Consider the following 23,905-nt stretch of genomic DNA (forward strand, 5'->3'; position numbering starts at 1 on the left):
ATTTAACATTTCCATAATAAAAACAGTGAAATTAGCATCAGATTCCTCTTTAGTGGAATGGTGGAATTCATTCTTAAGTGAAGTTAATTTTACTGAGGAGTTATATAAGTTGCAGAAAGAACTTGTCACCTATGCCAGAAAAGTCTCTGCATTACTAATCCTATTTTGTCTGCGAAGCAGCTCTGAGGCATAGAATATTCAGGCAGTAAAAATAAGAGTGTAAATAATTAGGATGTAAATTCAATTACAGCTGTGTCCCTATTTTAGTTCTGTTTTTGGTAATAGCAATATACTCTGTCCTCAGTTTATACAGGGAATTACCTTGGATGTAAGCATGTACAAAGGGAAGGTCTGAGAATTTCTGGGTAAATGAAAAGCCTTTCATTAAACACTATTCCCATTTGAATGTATCTAGTTATGCTCACAATATTTGATTCAGTTTTACAATTCATAGAACCACCAAATTAAAATTATAATAAAATGATTTACATCATACTCTATCCTGAAAGATATTAAAATAATTCCCTAAATTCTTTTTTAGTAACAACAAACAATCTTTAAGCTGAAATACATTACATACTTTCTGTGTAGAATTGAGGACTTAATTTTTTTTTAAAGATTTGTTTATTTATTTTTATTTGAAAGTCAGAGTTACAGAGAGAGAGGGAGAGAGAGATCCATCAGTCCACCTCCAAAATGGCCACAGATGGTCAAGGCTGGGCCAGGCCAAAGCCAGGAGCCAGAAGCCAGAAGCCAGGAGCCAGGAGCCAGGAGCCAGGAGCCAGGAGCCAGGAGTCAGGAACTTCCTCCAGATCTCCCATATGGGTGCAGAACCTCAAGTACCTGGGTCATCCTCTGCAGCCATTCCCAATCCATCAGCAGAGAGCTGGATCAGAAGTGGAGCAGCCAACACATGAACTGGTGCGCCTATGGGATGCTAGAGTCACAGGTGTTAGCTTTACCCACTAGGCCACAACACCAGCCCCACGAGTTAGTTTTTTATAATATCTCCCTGAGTGTCCCTGTCTGTCACTTTTCTAAGTGCCCATTAGCTTATTCCTACTTTTTTATTACAAACAATTTTGATTATTTTGTTTATGCTTATCATATTATAACCAATAATAGCATCTACTATCTATTAAATATTTACAATGTGCTAGGCTCTGTACCCAGAAAATTCAAGTTACTTGATTAATACTCATAGCTAGTCTGGATCCCAATCACCAGTTACAGCCACTTTTCAATGGGAAAATGGGCTCCACCTTTTAAAGCACTGACTGACAAATGAAGCCTCTTAATAGGATATATTTATAAGTAGGAGACTTTCTGAACGAGGTGATTGCAACTTTTAATGAATGGAATCCTTTATAGCGTGACAAATTGAATCCAATGAGAACAACTTGTGTGTGCAGGAGAACACTGAAGCATTTCACATTCATCACCCCACGGCGTTCTTGGCATTCAAAGATAGGAGGCTCCTTCCAAAAATTCATGTAAAATTGCATTATCTATGAATTCCATTTCTCTGCAAACATTTCGAAATACTCTCATATTCCTGCTGACGACGCTGTTCTCTGTGTGCTTGCAAAACTCCCTAGTCTGCTGCATTCATGGCTCGCAGTGACTTCCACTTAGGAGCCTTGCCCAGGTGAATCTGGGCTCTGGACTGTGAGGTGACAGCGTGCTTTGGTAGCAAGGTCTCTACCCTTTATGCTAATGGTTGCCTCTGTCCACGTGTCCACGTTATCTCTGATTGCCACACTTTTCTGTTGCATTGATAGGACTCAGAGAGCCTACTGATATTTTTCAGCTCACTCTTGTCTCCCTCATCACAGGTGAGTTCCCCATAAGGAAGATGTCCACAGAGACTCAAAATGCCCTCAGAGTCACCTCGCAGTGGGAGGGAGTAAGTACTGAGATGCATTGGTCGTGATTATTGTTCCTTGTCAACTTTAAGCACCACACTTGTTCCCAGGAGGGAACCCCGAAGATTCTCACACCTCGATACCCTCCTCATCTGTTTCTCCAGGTGCATTTGGTGATGCCCAAGGTCAGGGTGCAGGACTCTGCATGAGACTTTCGTGTGTTCTCCGTTTCTTGAGGGTTAATGGTGAATATAGGAAAGCAACAAAATATGACTACTGTATCAGGTCTGTATTCAGCCTTGAAGCAATTTGCATTTTTATGTGTTGACTTGGTCCAGTTTGTATGATATGAAATCAATGAGAAGAGAACTGTGTTGGCAAGAAAAGTGCCCGGTGAAAAAAGATGTTTTCTTAGGCCACATATGCCTTTAAACATTGCTATTTAAAAGTTTGCTATTTCCTTGCAAAGAATGTGATTACAGCATTACAAGGAAGATATTGTGGTTGTACAATAACTTTCGTTCAGCCCTCTTGAAGCAAATATGTACGTCTAGGGTAAGTACGAACACATCATATAATGAGAAACTAAGAAAAAGGGTGTAACACCAGAGATTGGGAAATCAGAGAAAGGTTGGCCTTTGGCAAGCTTTTAAGCTATTCACTTTTGGATAGCATTATACAGCATGAGTTCCTGTCACAAGAACAAAATTATTAGAGGATGGCAGTATAGTATTAAAATAATTTAATGAAGTTTTTTAAACTGAGATAATTGATCCCAGTTTCAAGGAAACGATTAGCGACACCTCTCATTTGATGGCTGCTCTTAATATTTTTTGTCTTCCTGTTCATTATCAGACTTTTATCTGTGGCATGGTACAACTGCCAGAATGTCTGCATCTAGAAGTTGCTCCTTTTAATTTCTTACTTCTCTCTGCAATGGAGAGGACAACCGAATTTCCTCTAAAGACTGAACAGGCTATGAGTGAGAGAGAGAGAGTTTTCTCTTTATTTTATTTCAGAATTATCTTAATTACACATATTTATGGGGTATCATGTGATAATTCAACACATGTATTCAATGTGGGATGCTTCAATCAGATTAGTTAAAAATTCTATCTCCTTAAACATTAAAAATATTTTTTCTAACAAAACAATTATATCTATTTATGGGAGCACCCTGTATAGTGCAATAAAATATATGAAGTGTACTTATCAAAGCAGGTAAGTAATGTTTTCCTCTTCCTGTTAGTCTCTGTTTGAAGATTGGGAGCTCCGATCTTCTATTAATCATTTAAAAAATTTTTAAAAATTTTTTTTATTTGACAGAGTTAGACAGTGAGAGAGAGAGAGAGAGAGACAGAGAGAAAGGTCTTCCTTCCGTTGGTTCACCCCCCAAATGGCCGCCACGGCCAGAACTACGCCAATCCGAAGCCAGGAGCCAGGTGCTTCTCCTGGTCTCCCATGGGGTGCAGGACCCAAGCACTTGGGCAATCCTCCACTGCACTCCCGGGCCACAGCAGAGAGCTGGCCTGGAAGAGGGGCAACCGGGACTAGAACCTGGCACCTATATGGGATGCTGGCGCCGCAGGCGGAGGATTAACCAAGTGAGCCACGGTGCCGGCCCTTTTCTATTAATTATAAAACACATGATAGGCTCTTGTGAACTATAGTCATCGCACAGTGCTGTAGAATGCCAGAACTTAGGCCTCCTGTCTTAGAGTTTTTGATACCCATTATCCAGTAATCACAATTCCATATTAGGTTGACTTTTCCTTTTTAGCTTCCACATATGAGAGAGAATCTATATATTGGTCATTCTGTATCTGATTTATTCTACTTTATCTAATGATACAATGTCCTCCAGTCCATCTCTCTTGCCACAAATGAGGAGATATCATTCTTTTTAATGGTTGAATAATATTCTATTGTGTGCATATACCTCACTGTCTTTATCCATCCATGCACTGACAGACCCCTAGGTGGATTCCATACCTTGTCTATTGTGACTAGTGCAGCAAAAAACATGGGACTATAAGTGTCTCTTTCATACTTCATTTCCTTCAGATATATACCCAGAAGTGGGATGGTTAGGTCCTATAGTAGATCTATTATTAGCTATTTGCTGTACTGTTTGCATTGCTACCAACAGTGCTTCCCTTTTCTTCACATCCTTGCCAGTATTTGCCTATTTTTTGTCTTTTTAGTAATCGTCACTCTAACTGGGGTGAGGTGATAGCTCATTGTGCCTTTGATTTGCATTTCCCAATGGCTGGTGGTATTGAATGTGTTTTAACGACTTGCTGGTCATTTGTATGTCCTCTTTTTTTGAGAAATGCCTTTATTTATATAAATATCTGTATTGTCCATTGTTAACTGAATTATTTGTTTGAGGGTGTCTTATTTTTATTTTTTAATTCTTTGCTATTAATTTTTTTGAGTTCCTTATATATTCTGGTCATTAACCTTTTATCACATAATTAATTTGCAAACATTTTCTCCCACTCTGCAGGTTGTCTTTTCACTCTGCTGATTGTTTCCTTTGCTGTTCTGAAGCTTCTTAGTTTGATATACATTCATTTGTCCATGGTTGCTTCTGTTGTCTGTACTTTGGAGATTTATCCAAAAAATTCATTGACAATATCAATATGTTGAAGTGTTTCCTCTGAGTTTATTCCTAGCAGTTTCGTATCTTACATTTAGGTCTTTGATCCATTTTGACTAAATTTTAAAAAAAGATTTATTTATTTATTTGAGAGGCAGAGTTACAGAGAGAGGAAGACACACACACACACACACACACACAGAGAGAGAGAGAGAGAGAGAGAGAGAGAGAGGTCTTCCATCCACTAGTTCACTCCCTAAATGGCCTCAGCGGCCAGAGCTGGGCTGATTTGAAGCCAGGGGCCAGGAGCTTCTTCTGGATCGCTCATGTGGGTGCAGGAACCCAAGTGCTTGGGCCACCTTCCACTGCTTTCCCAGGCCATTAACAGAGAGCTGGATTGGAAGAGGAGCAGCCGGGACATGAACCCACACCCATATGGGATGCCGGTGCCTCAGGCAGAGGCTTATCCCACTACACCAGAACACTAACTCCCTTGAGTGGATTTTTATAGAGTGTAAGAGGAAGGGGTCAAGTTTGAACTTTTTGCACGTGGATATCCTATTTTCCACACCTCATTGATAGAAAAGAATGTTTTTCTGCAATTTATGGTTTTGGTGCCTTTGTGAAAGATCAGCTGGCTGTCGATACAAGGGTTTATTTCTGGAATCTCTAATCTGTTTCTGTTATGGGTACAGCAGGACTTTCTCCCCATAACTCATGGAGATCATTAAACTCTGATGTCTTAATGCTAATAGTTGATGGATTAAGGGTGGACATGTGATCTAATGGTGGTAGCTAGGAGATGAAGCTGGTGGGAAGTCTTTAGGTCAGTGTGGGTGTGCCATCAGTGGGTGATTCTTGTCAAAGTGTTTATTATTATTATTGTTATTATTTTTAAAAAGATTTATTATTTTAAAAGACGGAGTTACAGAGAGTGGTAGAGACAGAGAGGGAGGTCTTCCAGCCACTGGCTCACTCCCCAGATGGCTGCCATGGCCAGAGCTGCGCAGACTCGAAGCCAGGAGCCAGGAGCCTCTTCTGGGTCTCCCACACGGGTACAGGGCCCCAAGGACTTGGGCCATCTTCTACTGCTATCCCAGGCCACAGCAGAGAGCTGGATCAGAAGAGGAGCATCCAGGACTAAAACTGGTGCCCATATGGGATGCTGGCGCTTCAGGCCAGGGCTTCAACCCGCTGCACCACAGCTCTGGCCTCCAAAGTGTTTATTATTTTGAACTTGAGTTCAGGCTAGATTTTTTTTTCTCTCTCTTTCCTAGCTTACCATGTGAGTGGAACCTCTGCACCACCATGATCAGCCTTCATGGAAGCCAAACTATGGGCCCACCTATCCTGAACTGTAACCTCAAACTGTAAAGTGAAATAAACCATTTCTTTCCTAAGAAGCTTCTCTTGGGTATTTTAGTTAAGGTAATGACAATGGACTCATGCAGAAAATTGGTACTGAGACGTCGCATTGTTAGTATTAACCACACCGGAAGATGTGGGGGAGCCTTTGGAATTGGTATACTGGGGAAGCTTGGAAGAGTTTGGAGTGGAGCCTGGGGAAGCCTAGAAAGCAATAAGCTGAGTATTATGGGCAGTTTTGATGGGGCTCTGAAGACTAGAATGCTGTTGGAAATATAGAGGATAAGGATTGCGGGTAGGTTTCAGATGGAAATGAGAATCCTATTGGGAATTGGACCAAGGAGCACTTCCGCTGAACTGGACCAAGGAACCTGGCTGTTTTGTGTCTCTGCCCTGGGACAGTGCATCGGACTTAAAGATGGTGGACTGGGTTGTTTGGCAGAGGAGATGTCAAGGCAGCCAAGTGTTCCAGCTACCCTGGGTGTTGATGGCTGCTCTTAATACATTTACAGTGAGAACCAGGGGTAAAAAGGACAGAGTAAAAGGATTTGGAGAATTTGCAGCCTGATCATAGACTGAATGAAGACAAAGCTGTGTGTTTGGGACAGGAAAATGCCATAGAGAAACTGTTTGCTAAAGATCTAAGCTCAGGCAAAAGGAAGCCATGTGTAATGAGCCAATGTGAGAAAGACCCTGAAGGCATCCCGCATGTCTTCAAGGCTGCTCCTGTCATCAGAGGCCCCTCCAGGAAGTGCAACTTTACTTCAAAGAAGGAGCCCCAGGGCACCCTGCTCACTCTGCACCAGCTCTGGATTTTGGTTGGCTGGGTCCAAGTCTGCCTCTTACTGGTGGCAGACCTTGACCTTGTCCATGTGGTGCTAGCTTTACAGGCCTGCAAAACTCAAGTTATGGCGTCATGGTGATAAAGAGTGGAGACAGACAGATTCTTGATGCAGGCAGACAGAGAGGGATAGGGGGTCTGCGAGGAAGGATCCTGCAGTTGTAGATGATGTTAATCAACCCAGAGTTCCGACCACCAAGGACCTGCCTGAGCACCAGCTTTCTCTGTAGCAAATGAGTTACCCTGGCTCTGACCTCCGGTGACTTACAATGAACACTTCAGTCCTCACTTGGTTAGCGTATCTATGCAAAAAGGGGATTCTGGCAGCTGCTCCCTGAGTGGCCACTGAAGATTTTCATCTTACTGACATATATAGCCATCAATCAGGGTAAGTTCCCCCATTGAAAACATAAAAACAGGGCCCTGCCCTGGGTGCAGCAGGTGAAGCTGCTCCACTTCCTATCCAGTTACTTGCTAATGCACCTGGGAAAGCAGTGGAAAATGGCTCAAGGCCTTGGGCCCCTGTACCCAAGCCAGAGACCCTTACAGCTCCTGGCTCTTGGCTTCCACTTGGCACAGCCCTAACCATTGAAGCTGTTTGGGGAGTGAACCAGTGGATGGAAGATCTCTCTCTGTCTCTTTTTCTGTCTCTCTTTTTAACTCTACCTTTCAAATAAATACATACATCTTTAAAAAAAAATAAATAAAAACCCCTAGACACAACATGTTCATTGGCAACTTCTTTCAGGAATGCTGGAAGCTTTCTCTTTAACTCAATAAACTTCCTTCATGTTGTTCCCTCTTTGTTGTCCACGGGCCTCATTCTTCATGATTGCTAGATAAAGTGTCTGGAGGGGAGAAAAAATCTGCAACAATGGGAGCTTCCATTGGGATTTCAAAGGAAAGCCTGCAGTCCCAGGCAGAGTGATGCTGTGGGGATGGGGCGCCTTCATGGAGATATGTGTAGTATATCTCATGAGAGTGGCGCTGCAGGGGATACCCCAAAACAGCAGAGATGCCAGTGATGTTGGTACTGGAGGGAAGGCCGTGGAAGCCGTGGGGTTCGCGCGCGCGAGAGCGGAGTGATAATGCATTATTGGGTCAGGGCATCTGTCAGAACGTCAGAACAGATGAGTCAGAGAGAGAGCACCCAGTCACTCAGACTGGGGGAGAGTGAAGTTACATGGTTGAATGGAGAGAGTACACCTGGGCAGGCCAGGCAGGTGGCTCAGCAGAGAGGCAGAGGGCTGAGCGTGCAGTCCGTTTGGACTCCCTAGGTTTTTAAGGGAGTCTGTTTACCCACCTCCTCCTCTCCTCCAGGACAAAGGATGGGGAGTCCTGGCAAATTCCTCCCCAGATTTGCTGGCACCAGGCAGAGTAGGGGGGCTTTGCTTAAGGCATCTGAGAAGGTTTTATTGCCCCATGTGGTCAGGTAACCCATTTGGTCCTGAGGAGAGAGAATTCTCCTGGGTGCTTTTCTTGAGGGAAGGGCTGGGACCACCTGGGGGGTTATCAGGGTCTGGGCAGGACTTTGAAGTGCAAAATGCTGGGTTTCTGGAGCTTCTGCAGTAGGTGCTGGTCTTCAGGCCTGTCTCAGACACACATAGGCTCAATTTCTGACTTCCTGTGAGACTTCCACCAAGAATAGCTGCCAGCACTGTAGCAGGCCAGCTTGGGAAAGCCACAGATGTCAGTGTGCAGCCTCAGGGAGCAGCCATGCGGGCAAAGACCAACAGGACTGCAGAGGCATGGAGGCTTCCATCTAGATTTTTCTTTTTTTTAGATTTATTTATTTATTTGAACATCAGAGTTACACGGAGAGGAGAGGCAGAGAGAGACGTCCTCCATCTGATGGTTCACTCCCCAGTTGGCTGCAATAGCTGGAGCTGCACCGATCTGAAGTCAGGAGCCAGGAGCTTCATCTGGGTCTCCCACTGGGGTGCAGCGGCCTAAGGGCTTGGGCCATCCTCTACTGCTATCCCAGGCCATAGCAGAGAGCTGGATTGGAAGTGGAGCAGCTGGGACTCGAACTTGCGCCCATATGGGATGCTGGCGCTTCAGGCCAGGGCATTAACATGCTGTGCCACGGTGCCAGCCCCTCCATCTAGATATGAAAAGATGTTTTGGACAATCAGAGGGCCCAGAGAGAGATGAATTTGTCACTGGAGAAAAAGCCGTGGAAGCCATGGAAGCCATGGGATTCTTATATAAATGCAAGAAAGAATTCAGGCTTGAGACACAGAGCAAAGTAATAAGGTTTTATTGGGGATAGAGCATCCATCAGAATGGAATGGACAGATAGAAAGTGTCCAGTCACTTGATCTGAGGTTACATGTTGAATGGAGAGAATATACCTGGGCAGGCCAGGCGGGCAGCTCAGCAGAGAGCAGAGGACAGAGCCTGAAGTCTTTGCTTAGACTCCCTGTTTTGAAGGGAGTCTCTTTGTCCCCTCCCCCTTTCCTCCAGGACAAAGGATGGGGAGCCCTGGAGAAAGGTTTTGTTGGGTGAAAATTAGCAAACTCCTCCCCAGATTTGCTGGTACAGGCAGAGGGACTTCCCTTAGGGCATCTGTGAAGGTTTTATTGCCCCACGTTATCAGAGAGAATTCTCCTGGGAGGTTTCCCTGGGGGAAGGGCTCGGACCTCCTGGAAGGTTACCAGGATCTGAGCAGGACTTTGAAGTGCAAGATGCTGGGCTTCTAGAGCTTCTGCTGTAGGTGCTGGTCTTCAGGCCCTTCTCACACACAAAGGCTCATTTTTAACTTCCTACCTAACAAATTCAATGGGTGGAGTCACTGCAAGGAGCTTCCATTAGGTTAGTGCCTGGTGAAGCTAGAGAGGAGACCTCCCATCTGTGAGAACGGAAACATGGACTACGACCAGCAAAGCTGTAGGGGAGATGCTGCCTGTTGGAAGTCCAGTCTCCAATGCAATGTGAGGATGCCAGACATGGAACTATGGGACTTGAAGCTTGCCCTTTTGTCTTGCTTTGGGCCAATTAATTCTTTCTATTCCTTGTCTCCCCTCTTTGGAATGAAAATACATACCTTTGCCTGCTTCACAATTATATCTTGGAGTATGCAACTTGTTTTTGATTTTACTGCTTCACAGCTAAGAGAGTTTGCCTTCAGTCTCTGAAACTATGGACTGTGGACTTTTAAATTACTGTTGGACTGAGCTTAGACTTTGGAGAATGGAATTGATTGTCTATTGTATGTGGGAAGGACATGTGTTTTGGGGACCCAGGGACATCATGTAATGGATTAAAAAGCAATTGGCTCCCCAAAACTCTGATGTCCTAATTCTAATTATGTGATTCTAAAATGTGTTTGGTGGATTAATGATGGAGGCTTGACCTAATTGTGGCAGCTTGGAGGTGGGGATAGTGGAAGGTCCTTAGATGTGATTGCTCCAGTTTTATCCCTTTTTACTCAAGATTGTGTTGGCTATTAGGGGTCTGTTCTGCTTCCATATGAATTGTTTTTTCTGCTATGTGAAGAATGTTATTGGTATTTTGACAAGAATTGTATTAAATCTGTAAATTCCTTTGGGTAGTACTGACATTTTAACAATATTAATTCTTCTAATCATGAACACATATTTTTGCAATTTTGTGTTTTCTTCAGTTTTTTTTATGAGTGTTTATAATTTTTATTGTAAAGCCCTTTCACATCCTTAGTTAAATTGTTTCCTAGATATTTGATTTCTTTTGTAGCTATTGTGACTGGGACTGCCTTTATAATTTTCAATGAGTTTGTTAATAGTATAAGAAGTGCTACTGATTCTTGTATGTTTATTTTGTATCCTGAAAACTTTTGTTTGTTTATACATTATAGTATTTTTTTTTTGGTGGAGTCAATGCATTTCTATATGTGGAATCATAATCGCTTCTGTATGTAGTATCATTGTCAGGAATATCTTAACTTCTGCTTTTCTTGTTTCTTTGCCTTTAATTTCTTTTTCTAAGAGCCTAGATGGGTTGGTGAAGTCTTTCAGTACTACATTGAATAAGAATGGGGAGAATGTGTATCTTTGCATGGTTCTACATCTTGGAGGAAATGCTTTTAACTTTTCCCCATTCAGTATGGTCTTGTTTGCATGTCATATATAGACTTTATTGTGTTGTGGAATGTTCTTTTTTACACTAAATTTGTTCAGGTTTTTAGTAATGAATGGGTGGTGAATTTTATCAAATGCCTTTTCTATGTCTATTGAGATGATCACATGATATTTATCTTTCATTCTATTGATGTGATTTATTACATTTATTGATTTATATCCATTGAACCATTATTGCATCCCTGGGATAAATCCACCTTGATTGTGGTTAATGATCTTTTTGATGTGTTGTTGGATTCAGTTTGTCAGTATTTTATTGAGAATTTTGACATTTATGTTCCCCAGGGATATTGGTTCATAATTTCCTTTTTGTTGTTGTTGTGTTGTTTTGGGTTTTAGTATCAGGAAAATGATGGTCTCATAGAATGAGGTTAGAAGATTTCACTCTTTTCCAATTTTTTGGAATAGTTTGAGTAGAATTGCTTTTAGTTCTTCCTTAAAAAGCTTGGTAGAACTCTGTAAAGCAGCTATTCAATTTTAGTCTTTTCTTCGTTGGGAGACTTATTATTGATTCAATCTCACTTCTTGTTATTGATCTGTTCAGGTTTTCTATGTCTTCAAGATTCAATTTTGGCAGCTTGTATGTGCCCAGAATTTATCCATTTTTCTATATTTTCCAATTTTTAAAACAGATTTATGTATTTCTTCGAAAGACAGAGTTACAGAGAGAGGGACACACATACATCCAGGGAGAAAGAGAGAGAGAGATAGAGAGAGAGAGAGAGATCTTCTTTCTGCTGGTTCACCTTCCCAATGGCCACAATGGCTGAGGCTGGGCCACATCAAAACCAGGAGCCTGGAACTCCATCCAGGTCTCCCACATGGGTGGCATGGACCCAAACAATTGGGCCATCTTATTTTGCTTTCCCAGTACATCAGCAGGTAACTGGATCAGAAGTGGAACAGCTGGGACTCAAAAGAGTGTCATATGGTAGGAGGTGGCTTAACCCAGTGTGACACAGCATGGGCCCCCAGGTTTTCCAACTTTTTAAAATATTTTTTATTCACTAACTTGAGAAGAGAGAGAGGGAGAGTGAGTGTTCTCATCTGCTGGTTCACTCACCAAATGTCTGCAGTTGCCAGGGCCAGGTCAGAACAAAAACAGGAGCTGGGAATTGGATCCATGTCTCCCACATGAGTGACAAGAACCCAATTAGTTGGCCATGATCTGCTGCCTCCCATGGTGGACATTAGCAAGAAGCTGGAATCAGGAGCAGAGCCAGGAATAAAAATCCATACGTTTTGTTATGGAATGCAGACATCACTGGCATCTTAACCACCGGCCATATGACTTCCAATTTTTGGATACATACTTGCTTATAATATTCCATAATTATCTTTTATATTTCTGTGGTATCAGTTACAATATTTCCTTTTTCATCTCTGATTTTATTTATTTGGTTCTTGTCTCTGTTTTTCTGGTTTGGTCTACCTAAAAATTTGTCAGTTTTGTTTAGATTTTCAAAAGACCAATTCTTCTTATTGATCTTTTCTGTATTTTTCCCTACTTATATCTGCTCTGCAATTTATTCTTTCTTTCCTCTACTGATTTTGTATTTTTGTTCTTGCTTTTATAGTTTCTTGAAATTAATTATTAGATTGATTATTTGCAACTTTATATTTTTTGAAGTAGGCATTTATTGCTATCAACTTGTAGCTTTTTTTTTTTTTTTTGCTGTTTCCCATTAAGTTTTGGAATATTGTGTTTCCATTTTCATTCGTTTCAAGCATTTTTAAATTTCATTTTTGATTTTTTAAAAAGATTTATTTATTTATTCAAAAGTCAGAGTTATACAGAGAGAGAAGGAGAGGCAGCAAGAGAGAGGGAGGTCTTCCATCTGCTGGTTCACTCCCCAACTGGCTGCAATGGCCGGAGCCGTGCCAATCCGAAGCCAGGAGCCAGGAGCTTCTTCTGGGTCTCCCACATGGGTGCAAAGGCCCAAGGACTTGGTCCCTCTTCTACTGCTTTCCCAGGGCATAGCAGAGAGCTGGATCGGAAGTGGAGCAGCCGGGTCTCGAACTGGCACCCATATGGGATGCTGGCGCTTCAGGCCAGGGCATTAACCCGCTGTACCACAGCACCGGCCCCTCATTTTTTATTACTTCAGTGGTCCATTTCCTATTAAGAATCATGTTGTTCAGGCTCCATGTATTTCCTCAATTTTCAAAGTTTCTTTTGTTTCTTTTTATTGTTGTCAGAAAAAAAGCCACATGATATGCTTTTGACTTTTTAAGACTTTGTGAGACTTGTTTTGTAGAGTTATATAAGGTCTGTCCTAGAGAATGTTCTGAGAGTTTATAAAAACTGCATATTCTGCAGCTGCTGAATGAAATAATCCGTAAATGTTGGTTAGACAGTTATATTTGGTCTATCGTATATTTCGCTATTTTTTAAATATTTATTTTATTTATTTGAAAGATAGGGTTACAGAAAGAGGTAGAGACACAGAGAGAGAGGTCTTTCATCTGCTGGTTCACTCCCCAAATGACCACAATGGCCAGAGCTGGGCCGATTCGAAGCCAGGAGCCAGGAGCTTCGTCTGAATATTTTGAATATTCTATGTTTTCTTCCTCTCTCACTGCTCATCTTTATGGTTCGGTGTGTTACTGTATTGACAAATTTTGTTTCTTTTCTATTTCATTTTTGTGGATTTTATACTTTTGTGTTGATAGTTATCTTTCTTTTGCTTCCTGATGTAGGGCTTCCTTAATCATACCTTGTACGACCAGACTGGTAGTGGTTAATTCCTTCAGTTTTTACTTGTATTTGAAAGACTTTATTTCTCTTTCATTTATGAAGAATAACTTTGCTGGGTAAAATGGCCTTGGTTTCCAGTCTTTTCCTTCAGAACTCAGAATTTAGCATTTCATTTACTCCTAGCCTGTAAGATTTCTGATGAAAAATATGTTATTAGTCTAATGGGGTTTCCCTTAAATGTGACTTGTTGCTTTTCTCTTACAGTTTTTAGAATTTTCTCTTTGTGTTATGCTTTTGACTTTTGACTAAAATAATCTGGATGTCCACATTATTCCCAAGATTGAAGAAGTTTTCAATTCTTATTTCACTATGTTTTCTATGTCTTTCCCATTTTCTTTGCAACTGGGATGCCTAAAATTCAAACATTTGTTCATCTAATGATGTCCCAAGGGTCTTACTGTCTGTCTTCATGATTTTTTTTTGACTACGGTTTTCCATAAAACCTGTCTTCAAATTCAAATTCAGATATTCTTTTTTATTTTCCATTTGATCCAGTCTGAGGTATTCGCTTTTTGTTTGTTTGACTAACAAGTTCATTGTTTTTTAGATTTCTTTTTGTTTTTTTTTTCCCCCAAGATTTCTATATCTTTACAGAGTTTCTCATTAATTTCACACACTGTTTTCCTGATTTCAATAAACTATATTCTCTCATATCTCATGAGTTTCCTTGCACTCATTTTTATGAATTCTTTATTCATTTAGCTAATGTGATGGAATGCTATAGGTCCCCAGGGATGGACTACTCAGACATGAGTGTCTCCTAAGGCTGTACGTGTTCTGAGTGATTCCTTTCTCAAGATGGCACCACACTATTGTAGCCTGTGCTGGGGTGGTTGGGAGGCAGACAATGCTCATTCTTTCTTTGAAGCAAAGCATATGCCAGATAACTCCCTTACTGAATTACAGGCCTGTGAGAGTGAGGATCCCTCATTGTAGCTGGTGTTGCCCGCATAAATTGTTTATGCAGATGGACTCTGCTGAGGCTCTCCTGTTGATCCTTTCTGATGGAGATATCGCCTGGCTGTGGAGCTGGGGTCATTGGGTATCAGTTGACTTTGTTCCTCCCACTATGCTGTTATGCCAGGTCTTCCTGTTCTGCAGCTTTCTGCATCTCCCTTGCTAATTTCTGGTGATCTCTCTCAGGCACCCACCTCAAAATCCATATTGTTTTGGCTCTTCTCTGTGGAGGAGCGGACAGATGCTGCGCATTTCTACTTGGCCATTCTGAAAATTCTGAGCTTCCCGAGGTAAATTGGGTAACCATAGTGTTGTGATATTTTTTGACTTTTCCTGGATATTGAAAGGCTATTTGCTCATTTCTAGTTTTCCCAACAATATCCAGATAATGATGTTGTTAGATAGGCAGTCAGAATTAATTGAGCCTATGTGTGTGTGTGTGTGTGACAGGCCGGAAGCCCAGCACCTACTGCGGAAGCTCCAGAAGCCCAGCATCTTGCACTTCGAAGTCCTGCCCAGACCCTGAGAACCCCCAGGTGGTCCCAGCCCTTCCCCAAGGAAAGCTCCCAGGAGAATTCTCTCCTCAGGACCAGATAGGTTATCTGATCACATGGGGCAATAAAACCTTCTCAGATGCCCTAAGGGAAGCCCCCTACTCTGCCTGGGTGCCAGCAAATCTGGGGAGGAATTGGCTAATTTTCACCCAACAAAGGCTTCTGCTAGGACTCCCCATCCTTTGTCCTGGAGGAGAGGAGGAGGTGGGTAAACAGACTCCCTTAAAAACCTAGGGAGTCCAAACGGACTGCACGCTCAGCCCTCTGCCTCTCTGCTGAGTGACTGGGCGCTCTCTCTCTGTCCCTTCTGTCCTGACGTTCTGAAAGATGCCCTATCCCCAATAAAGCCTTATCACTGTGTTACTGGAGAAATGCAGGGTTCTTGTCTTCGTGCAAGAAAGAATTCAGGCATGAGACAGAGTAGTGGAAAGTAAAAAGTAGCAAAGTTTATTAGGGTAGGGACATCCGTTAAGAACGTCTGGGCACCTCTCCAGACAGAACCTGCGAGAGAGTGCAGTCGCTCGGGCGGGGGGAAGGAGTGAGGTTACATGGTTGAGTGGAGAGATTACACCTGGCCAGGCAGGTGGGCGGCTCAGCAGAGAGGCAGAGGGCTGAGTGCGCAGTCCGGTTGAGGCTGGGGGTTTTTAAGGAGATGGGTCTTTGTCTTCACACATCTTCTCCTGAAACAAAGGATTTTATGGCTGTAAATATTAAGAAGCTCCTATCTGAGTTTTCCCCTGAAGGTATCAGACAGGAGGAAGCCTAGCTGGCGCCATCCTGGGTTCAGAGGAAGGGTGAGCAGGACCCCCTAGAGAATGGGGATCCTGAGCAGGGTGTTTGAAATGCAGGTACTGGGCTGCACCTGGGAGATTGTGGAAGGTTTGTCAGGCAGAAGGGGCAGGGACCTCCACCTGGCAGGTTATCAGATAGAAGGGGGCAGGGCAGGATGCAAATACTGGGCTGCCCCTGAAACATTGTAGGGATGACTTTGAGATGCAGATGCATATGCTGGACATATGGCCTGTTACACACACATAAGCTCATCTCTGACTTCCTACCTTACAACTCCACTCTCTGTCTCACACCTGAATTCTTTCTTCCATGAAGACAAGAACCCCATGCTTCCTCGGCCTTTCCTCCTGTGACATTTCGATCTTTGCTTCAGTGGGGTAGTTTTGTAATAAATTAAAAATTTCAGAGACCTTCTTTATGTAGCCAATAAAGAGCTTTGCACTTATGCATGATTTACTTTCCCTTACTCATAATCTTCCAATGGGGGTATTAATGTCAGCAGGAACAAATCGACATTCCGTATTTTGTATTGATTACTCTTCCAGCTGTTCCTTTCTTTAACCAACTCAAAATATTCATAGATCTCAGTATTGTTTTCTGAAGATACTTTGCTTACTCTTGCCCATACACGATCTTTGAATTTGCTGCTTGGAGTTAAGGCACATTTCCCCACTTCTCTCAATAGTAGTCTCACATAGTAACACTCCCATGACTCTAAGTATGGACCACGTGAATCATTCCCCATCTGAATCACCTGTAACTACATAGTCTTTCCCATGCACTGGGGAAGTGATCAAATGCTATCACTTACTGTTCTTTTTTTTGTGGATGTATATGCTTAGTATCAAAGTATGCTATTATCTGCTCTGAGCAAATATATGTTCCTTTTTCAGTACAGAAAAGAAAATAATATTATCAATATTCCTTGTATATTCTTCCCATCACTTTGTCTTGTCTGTTAAAAAGGTGGTGGCATGTGTTCAGTCAGGGATGACAAATCACAAGGTGGCCAGTGATTTGAGCAAAGTTGTTTGCTCCTCTTTGAATATATGTTTGTTTCTCTTTGGACAAGCCTTCTTTGTATGAAGATATCTGGACATCATCATGCTACATCAGAGTGGCTAGGAAAAAGCAATTCCTTGATCACTAATGTGCATCTATGCAGGGCCTTGAAGCAAACTTGGGCTTAAAGGATTCAGCTGCATACACGAGAGTTGAGGTAACACCTTTACCCATAGAAAGTAAATGGTTTCAGGCCTTTTTTCAGACAGAATATCTTGTCTCAGACATTGTCTCCAGACATGAGACCTAAACAACCCTCAAATTGTGAAATGTTCATATTTCCATCCATAGAAGAACATCTTTTTTATAAATCTGTAATTCCATCTCAATATTTACATTTTGTCAAAGAGAATATTTTTCAGTATGGTTCCTCTCGGTTCGGAAGCCATGCTAATGGGAAATTTGCTCTTTATGGGCTGTGTTCCACATGGATCTTATTTTACTCTTATTCTAAACATTTGCTAATGAGAAACAAACATTTTTCATCTAAATTCCAAGTTTTTTTGAAAAAAAGCTTTACAACAGGTTTAATAATTATTAGAGACAAAGAAATTCCCTCCAGAAAATAAAATGAGCATCATTAATTAGACAAGTTATCAAATCTCCACTTAATAATTCATAGAACCCAGCAAAGAATTCAAAGTTATCTGGGTCGTTTGGTTACAACAGGATGTTAATGATGGCAAGGTCAAAAAGAGTTTTATTTTAGCCCAATTAAATTAGTTTTATGTTGAGGGTATTTCTGCTTTAAATGTGTGTACTGTTCAGTAGAGGCAGCCATCTCAATGATTCACCTGCTCCATCAGGAAACCACAGCTGCAACACTGAAAGTGAAGTTCCTAAGTGAGGAGCTCCCATTTCCACAGATGCAGGGTCGCTGTATGTCAAATCACAGTGATTTATCTCTAAATAGTCTTGTAAATTAAAGGTAATTCTGTGTTCCACTCAGTGTTGACCTGGCAGCTTTCTCTTGCTGGTGCCAAACAAGCCTACAAAATGACACAGGGCTTCAACCTATCATGATCTCATTACCTGTACTCCCATATCCTTCCCCAAAGCTTATTATAACGGGGAGTTAATTATAGATCTGACTAACTACACAACGCTGACACATAGAACATATGAAAAGCTCTTTATTGCCAGATAAATGCTTTCTCAGCTGCAATTATAGTGAAGTGAAACTGGTAATATGCAAGGACAACTAATGACAGGTCTGGTTTCCAGTGCATTCTATCAAGGTTGCACTCTAGACTCCACCACCTATATCATTGCAGGAGCGTGGATTTGAATAAAGTACAACTTCTTTAGATGACATGCTTATTACTTCTGAAAAGTTATACTTTATGGCTAAAAAGGGCAAATAATTAATATAAATTACATTTTATATTTACAACTCAAATAGCAGAATAATACTGCACTTGAAAAGAGATTTTTCATTTATTTTCTTATTTTCTACTGGTTTTACAGGAATATTAGGTTATGTCACAGGCTCTCAGTGGAGATTTGAAAGGTTGAAGGGAAAATGTTATACAGTAGGAAAGGTTTGAAAAAATAACTCATATTTTAATTCTATTATATGAGGGTACTTAAAGATGTTTGTGAAAAAATGAAAATGAATCTTGATGTGAATGGAAGGGGAGAGGGAGTGGGAAAGGGGAGGGTTGCGGGTGGGAGGGACGTTATGGGGGGGAAGCCATTGTAGTCCATAAGCTGTACTAAATAAATAAATAAAAGTTTAAAAAAAAAAGAAAAAATGGAATTAAAACAAGAACTTATTTTTTGCAAAAAGGTTTGAAATACAGGCATAGTTTTCCATATTATCTGTTTTCCATGTATTATGGAACAAATTTGTACCAAATAGTTTGACTTACACTGTTCAGGGGCAGTTCTGTGGTACAGCAGATTAAGCTGCCACTTGCTACGACAGCATTTCATATTGGAGTGACGATTTGAGTCTTGGCTGCTCAGCTTCCAATCCAGCTCCTGCTAATGCACCTGGGGAGGCAGTGACTGATGGCACAAGTGCCTGGGGCCCTGCTGCCCACATGGGAAACCAGGCAGGACAATCGGGCTCCTGGCTCCTGGCTTTGGTCTGGCCCAGTCCTGGCTGTTGTTGCCATTTGAGAAATGAACCAGCAGATGGAAGATTTCTCTTTCCCTCTCTCTTTCCCTCTCTCTTTCCCTCTCTCACTCTCTGTTACTCTGTCTTTCAAATAAATAAATGATATAAATATTTTTAAAAATCCACTTTATACTTTATTTTTTTACCAAGAAACCCTTTATTTGAGGTATGCAAACTTCATGCATTTCATATATACAAAGTTAAGAATGTAGTGATTCTTCCCATCTTACCTTCCCTCCCACTTGCACTCCCACCCTTCTTCCTCCTCCCTCTCCTATTCCCATTCTTATTTTTTACTAAAATCTATTTTCAATTGACTTTATACACATAAGATTAACCCTACACCAAGTAAAGAATTCAATGAATAGTATGAAATTAACCAAACTCTTCCTCAACAGTCCAACGAGGGCTGTTCAAAGTCATTGCATCTCAAAGTGTCAGTTCCACTTCCACAGATGGCCTTTTAGGTGCTCTGTCAGTTAACACAAATCAGGAAGAACATATAATATTTGGCTTTTTTGGACTGGCTTATTATACTAAGTATAATGTTTTTCAGTTGTGTACATTACATACAAATGACAGGAATTCATTTTTTATTGCTGTGTAGTATTCTGTGGTGTAAATATACTAAATTTCTTTATCCAGTCTTCATTTGATGGACATCTAGGTTGATTCCAAATCTTAGCTATTGTGAATTAAGCTGCAATAAATTTGGGGGTACAGGTAACTCTTTCATAGGCTGATTTCATTTCCTTCGGGCAAATCCCCAGAAGTATGATGGCTTGGTCATATGGTAGGTCTGTATTCAGATTTCTGAGGTGTCTCCATACTGTCTTCCATAGTGGCTGCACCAGTTTCCATTCCCACCAACAGTGGATTAGGGTACCTTTTCCCCCCACATCCTCACCAGCATTTGTAGTTTGTTGATTTCTTTATGAAAGGAGTGAGATGAAAACTCCTTGTGGTTTTGGTTTGCGTTTCCCTAATTGCTAATGATCCTGAGCATTTTTACATGTGTTTGTTGGCCATTTGCATTTCCTTTTTTGAAAAATGCTTTTTCAAGTCCTTTGACCATTTATTAACTGGATTTTTTGTTTTGTTACTGTTGAATTTCTTGAGCTCTTTATAGATTCTGGGAATTAATCCTTTATCAGTTGCATAGTTTGCAAATATTTTCTCCCATTCTCTCAGTTGCCTCTTCTTTTTGCTGCATGTTTCTTTTGCAGGGCAGAAGCTTCTCAGCTTCATGTAATCCATTTGTCAATTTTGGCTTTGATTGTCTGTGCTTCTGGGATATTTTCCAAGAAGTCTTTGCCTATGCCAATGTCTTGCAGGGTTTCTCCAATGTTTTCTAGTAATTTGATGATATTAGGTCATAGATTTAGGTCTTTAATCTATCTTGAGTGGATTTTTATGTAAGCTGTAAGGTAGGGGTCTTGCTTCATACTTCTACCATGTGGAGACTCAGTTTTCCCAGCACCATTTGTTGAACAGACTGTCTTTGCTTTAGGGATTGATTTTAGCTCCTTTGTCAAATAAGTTGGTTATATATCTTTGGATTGATTTCTGGTGTTTCTATTCTGTTCCATTTCTCTACACTGTGCCAGTACAAGCCTGTTTTGATTATAAATGCACTGTAGTATGTCTTGAAATCTGGTATTGTGATGCCTCTGGCTTTTTTGTTGTTGTTGTTGAAGATTGCTTTAGCTATTCTGGGTCTCCTGTGTTTCCATAAGAATTTCAGCATGTTTTTTTTTTTTTATATCTGAGAAGAATGTCCTTAGTATTTTGATTGGGATCACATTGAATCTGTAAATTGCTTTTGGTAGTATGGACATTTTGATGATATTGATTCTTCTAATCCATGAACATGGAAGATTTTTCCATTGTTTGTGTCTTCTTCTATTTCTTTCTTTAATGTTTTGTACTATTTATCATAGAGATCTTTGATGTCCTTGGTTAAATTTATTCTAAGGTATTTAATTGTTTTGGTAGCTGATGTGAATGAAATTGATCTTAGTAGTTTTTTTTCATCCAGGGTATTGTCTGTATATACAAAGATTTTCATGTGTTAATTTTATATCCTGCCACATTACCAAAATCTTTTATGAGTTCCAGTAGCCTGTCAGTGGAGTCTTTTGGATCTCCTATAAATAGAATTATGTCATCTGCAAACAGGGATAGTTTAACTTCCTCCTTCCCAATTTGTATCTCTTTGATTTCTTTTTGTTGCCTAATGGTTCTGGCTAAAACTTCCAGGATTATACTGGATAGTAATGATGACAGTGGGTATAGTAATGATAGTAATGATGAGAGTCTGGTTCTGGATCACAGTGGGAATGCTTCCAACTTTTTTTTTTTTTTTTTTGACAGGCAGAGTGGACAGTGAGAGAGAGAGAGACAGAGAGAAAGGTCTTCCTTTTGCCATTGGTTCACCCTCCAATGGCCGCCGCGGCCGGCGCGCTGCGGCCGGCGCACCGCGCTGATCCAATGGCAGGAGCCAGGAGCCAGGTGCTTTTCCTGGTCTCACATGGGGTGCAGGGCCCAGGCACCTGGGCCATCCTCCACTGCACTCCCTGGCCACAGCAGAGAGCTGGCCTGGAAGAGGGGCAACCGGGACAGAATCCGGCGCCCCGACCAGGACTAGAACCCGGTGTGCTGGCGCCGCTAGGCGGAGGATTAGCCTAGTGAGCCGCAGCGCCGGCCTTGCTTCCAACTTTTCACCATTCAATAAGATGCTGGCTGTGGATTTGTCATAAATTGCCTTGATTGTTTTGAGGAATGTTCTTTCTATACCCAATTTGTTTAAAGTTTTCATTATGAAAGGATATTGTTTTTATCAAATGCTTTCTCTGCATCTGTTGAGATAATCATATGGTTTTTGTTCTTCAGTTCGTTAATGTGATGTATCACATTGATTGATTTACGTGTGTTGAATCACTCTTGCATACCAGGAATAAATCCCACTTGGTCTGGGTGGATGATCTTTCTGATGTGTTGTTGGATTCAATTGGCTAGTATTTCATTGAGGATTTTTGCATCTATGTTCATCAGGGAAATTGTTCTATAATTCTCTTTCTCTGTTGCATCTTTTTCTGGTTTAGGAATTAAAGTGATGCTGGTTTCATAGAGGGAGTTAGAGAGGATTCCTTCCCTTTCAATTGTTTTGAATAGATCAACAAGAATTGGTGTTAGTTCTTTAAGCATCTGGTAGAATTGAGCAGAGAAACCATCTGGTCCTGGACTTTTCTTTGTTGGGAGTGTCTTTATTATTGATTCATTCTCCACTTTGATTATTGGTCTGTTTAAGTTTTCTATATCTTCATGGCTCAATTTTGGAAGGTTTTATGTGTCCAGGATTCTGTCTATTTCATCTAAGTTTCCCAATTTGTTAGCATACAATTCTTTGTAGTAATCCCTGATGATTCTTTTGATTTCTGTGGTATCTGCTGTTACATTTCCTTTTTCATCTCTGATTTTACTGATTTCAGTCTTCTCCTTTTTTTTATTAATTGAGCCAGTGGTTGTATCAGTTTTGCTTACTTTTTAAAAAAATAGCTGTTCAGGGGCCAGTACTGTGGCATAGTGAGTAAAACTGCCACCTAAAGTGCCAGCATCTCATATGGGTGCTATTTTGAATTCTGGCTGCTGCACTGCTGCTCCAGCTCCCTTCTAATGCACCCAGGAAAGCAGCAGAAGATGGCCCAGGTCCTTGGGTCCCTGCTCCCATATGGGAAACCTGGAAGAAACTCCAGGCTCTTGGTTTTGGATTGGCCCAGCTCTGGCTTTTGTGGCCATTTGGAGAGTGAACCATCGGATAAAAGACCTCTCTCTCTCTCTCTCCCTCTGCCTCTCTTATTCTGCCTTTCAAATAAAATAAATAAATCTTTTTTAAAAAAAGTAATGAAAAAAACTAGCTCTTCGCTGATCTTTTGTATTTTCTTTTTTAGTTTTAATTTTGTTATTCTTTAAGTTTATTTCATTTCTTCTACTAATTTTAGGTTTGGTTTGTTGTTGTTTATCTAGGTCCTTGGGATAGTTTATTTATTTGGTGCTTTTGCCATTTCTTGATGTAGGCACCAATTGTTGTAAACCTCCCTCTTAACACTGCTTTTGCTGTATCCCATAAATTTTAATATGTTGTATTGGTGTCATTTGTTTCCAAAAATTTTTTGATTTTTCTTTTGATCTCTTTATGACCCACTGTTCCTTCAGGAACATGTTGTTCAGTCTCCATGTGTTTGCACGTGTTCTAGAGATTTTGAGTTGTTGATTTCCAGCTTCATTCTATTGTGGTCAGAGAAGATGTATGGTAGCATTTTGATTTCTTTGAATTTGTTGAGACTTGCTTTATGGCCTAGCATGTTGTCTATGGTAGAGAAAGTTCCATGCACTGGTGAGAAGATGTATATTCTGCAACTGTAGGATTAAAAGTTCTGTAGATATCTGTTAGGTCCATTTGGTCTACAGCGTCAATTAACTCTGCTGTCTCCTTGCTGATTTTCTTTCTGGTTGATCTGTTCATTGCTGTAAGTGGGATATTGAAGTCCCCCATTACTATTGTATTGGAGTCTTCCTTTAGATCCATTAACATTGCTTTTAAATAGCCAGGTGCCCTGTAATTGGGTGCATATGTGCTTATTATAGTCACATCTTTCTGTTGAATTGACCTCTTACTCATTACATAGTGCCCTCCTTTGTCTCTTTTAACAGTTTTTGTTTTAAAGTCTATTTTGTCTGATATTAGGTTGGCTACGCCAGCTCATTTTGGTTTCTGTTAGTATGGAATATCTTTTTCCATCTTTTCACTTTCAGTCTGAAATGTGTTGGGGTGAGATGTGTTTCTTGTAGGCAGCAAATAGATGGGTC

General features: G+C 41.0%; 1 long non-coding RNA gene across 1 annotated transcript in view; it reads left to right on the plus strand.

Annotated features, from left to right (window-relative positions):
- Positions 1-1,832: 1,832 nt before the first annotated feature.
- Positions 1,833-23,905, plus strand: part of LOC103349561 (uncharacterized) — a 41,488-nt gene continuing 19,415 nt past the window's right edge. Inside the window, exons 1-2 of the long non-coding RNA XR_016220598.1 lie at positions 1,833-1,906; positions 2,030-2,150. This is a non-coding gene — a long non-coding RNA (uncharacterized LOC103349561). The remainder of the gene's footprint in view (positions 1,907-2,029; positions 2,151-23,905) is intronic.

This window comes from Oryctolagus cuniculus, chromosome 14, assembly GCF_051225735.1.
Source record: "Oryctolagus cuniculus isolate XC-2025 breed Fujian yellow rabbit chromosome 14, ASM5122573v1, whole genome shotgun sequence".
Taxonomy (NCBI): Eukaryota; Metazoa; Chordata; class Mammalia; order Lagomorpha; family Leporidae; genus Oryctolagus; species Oryctolagus cuniculus.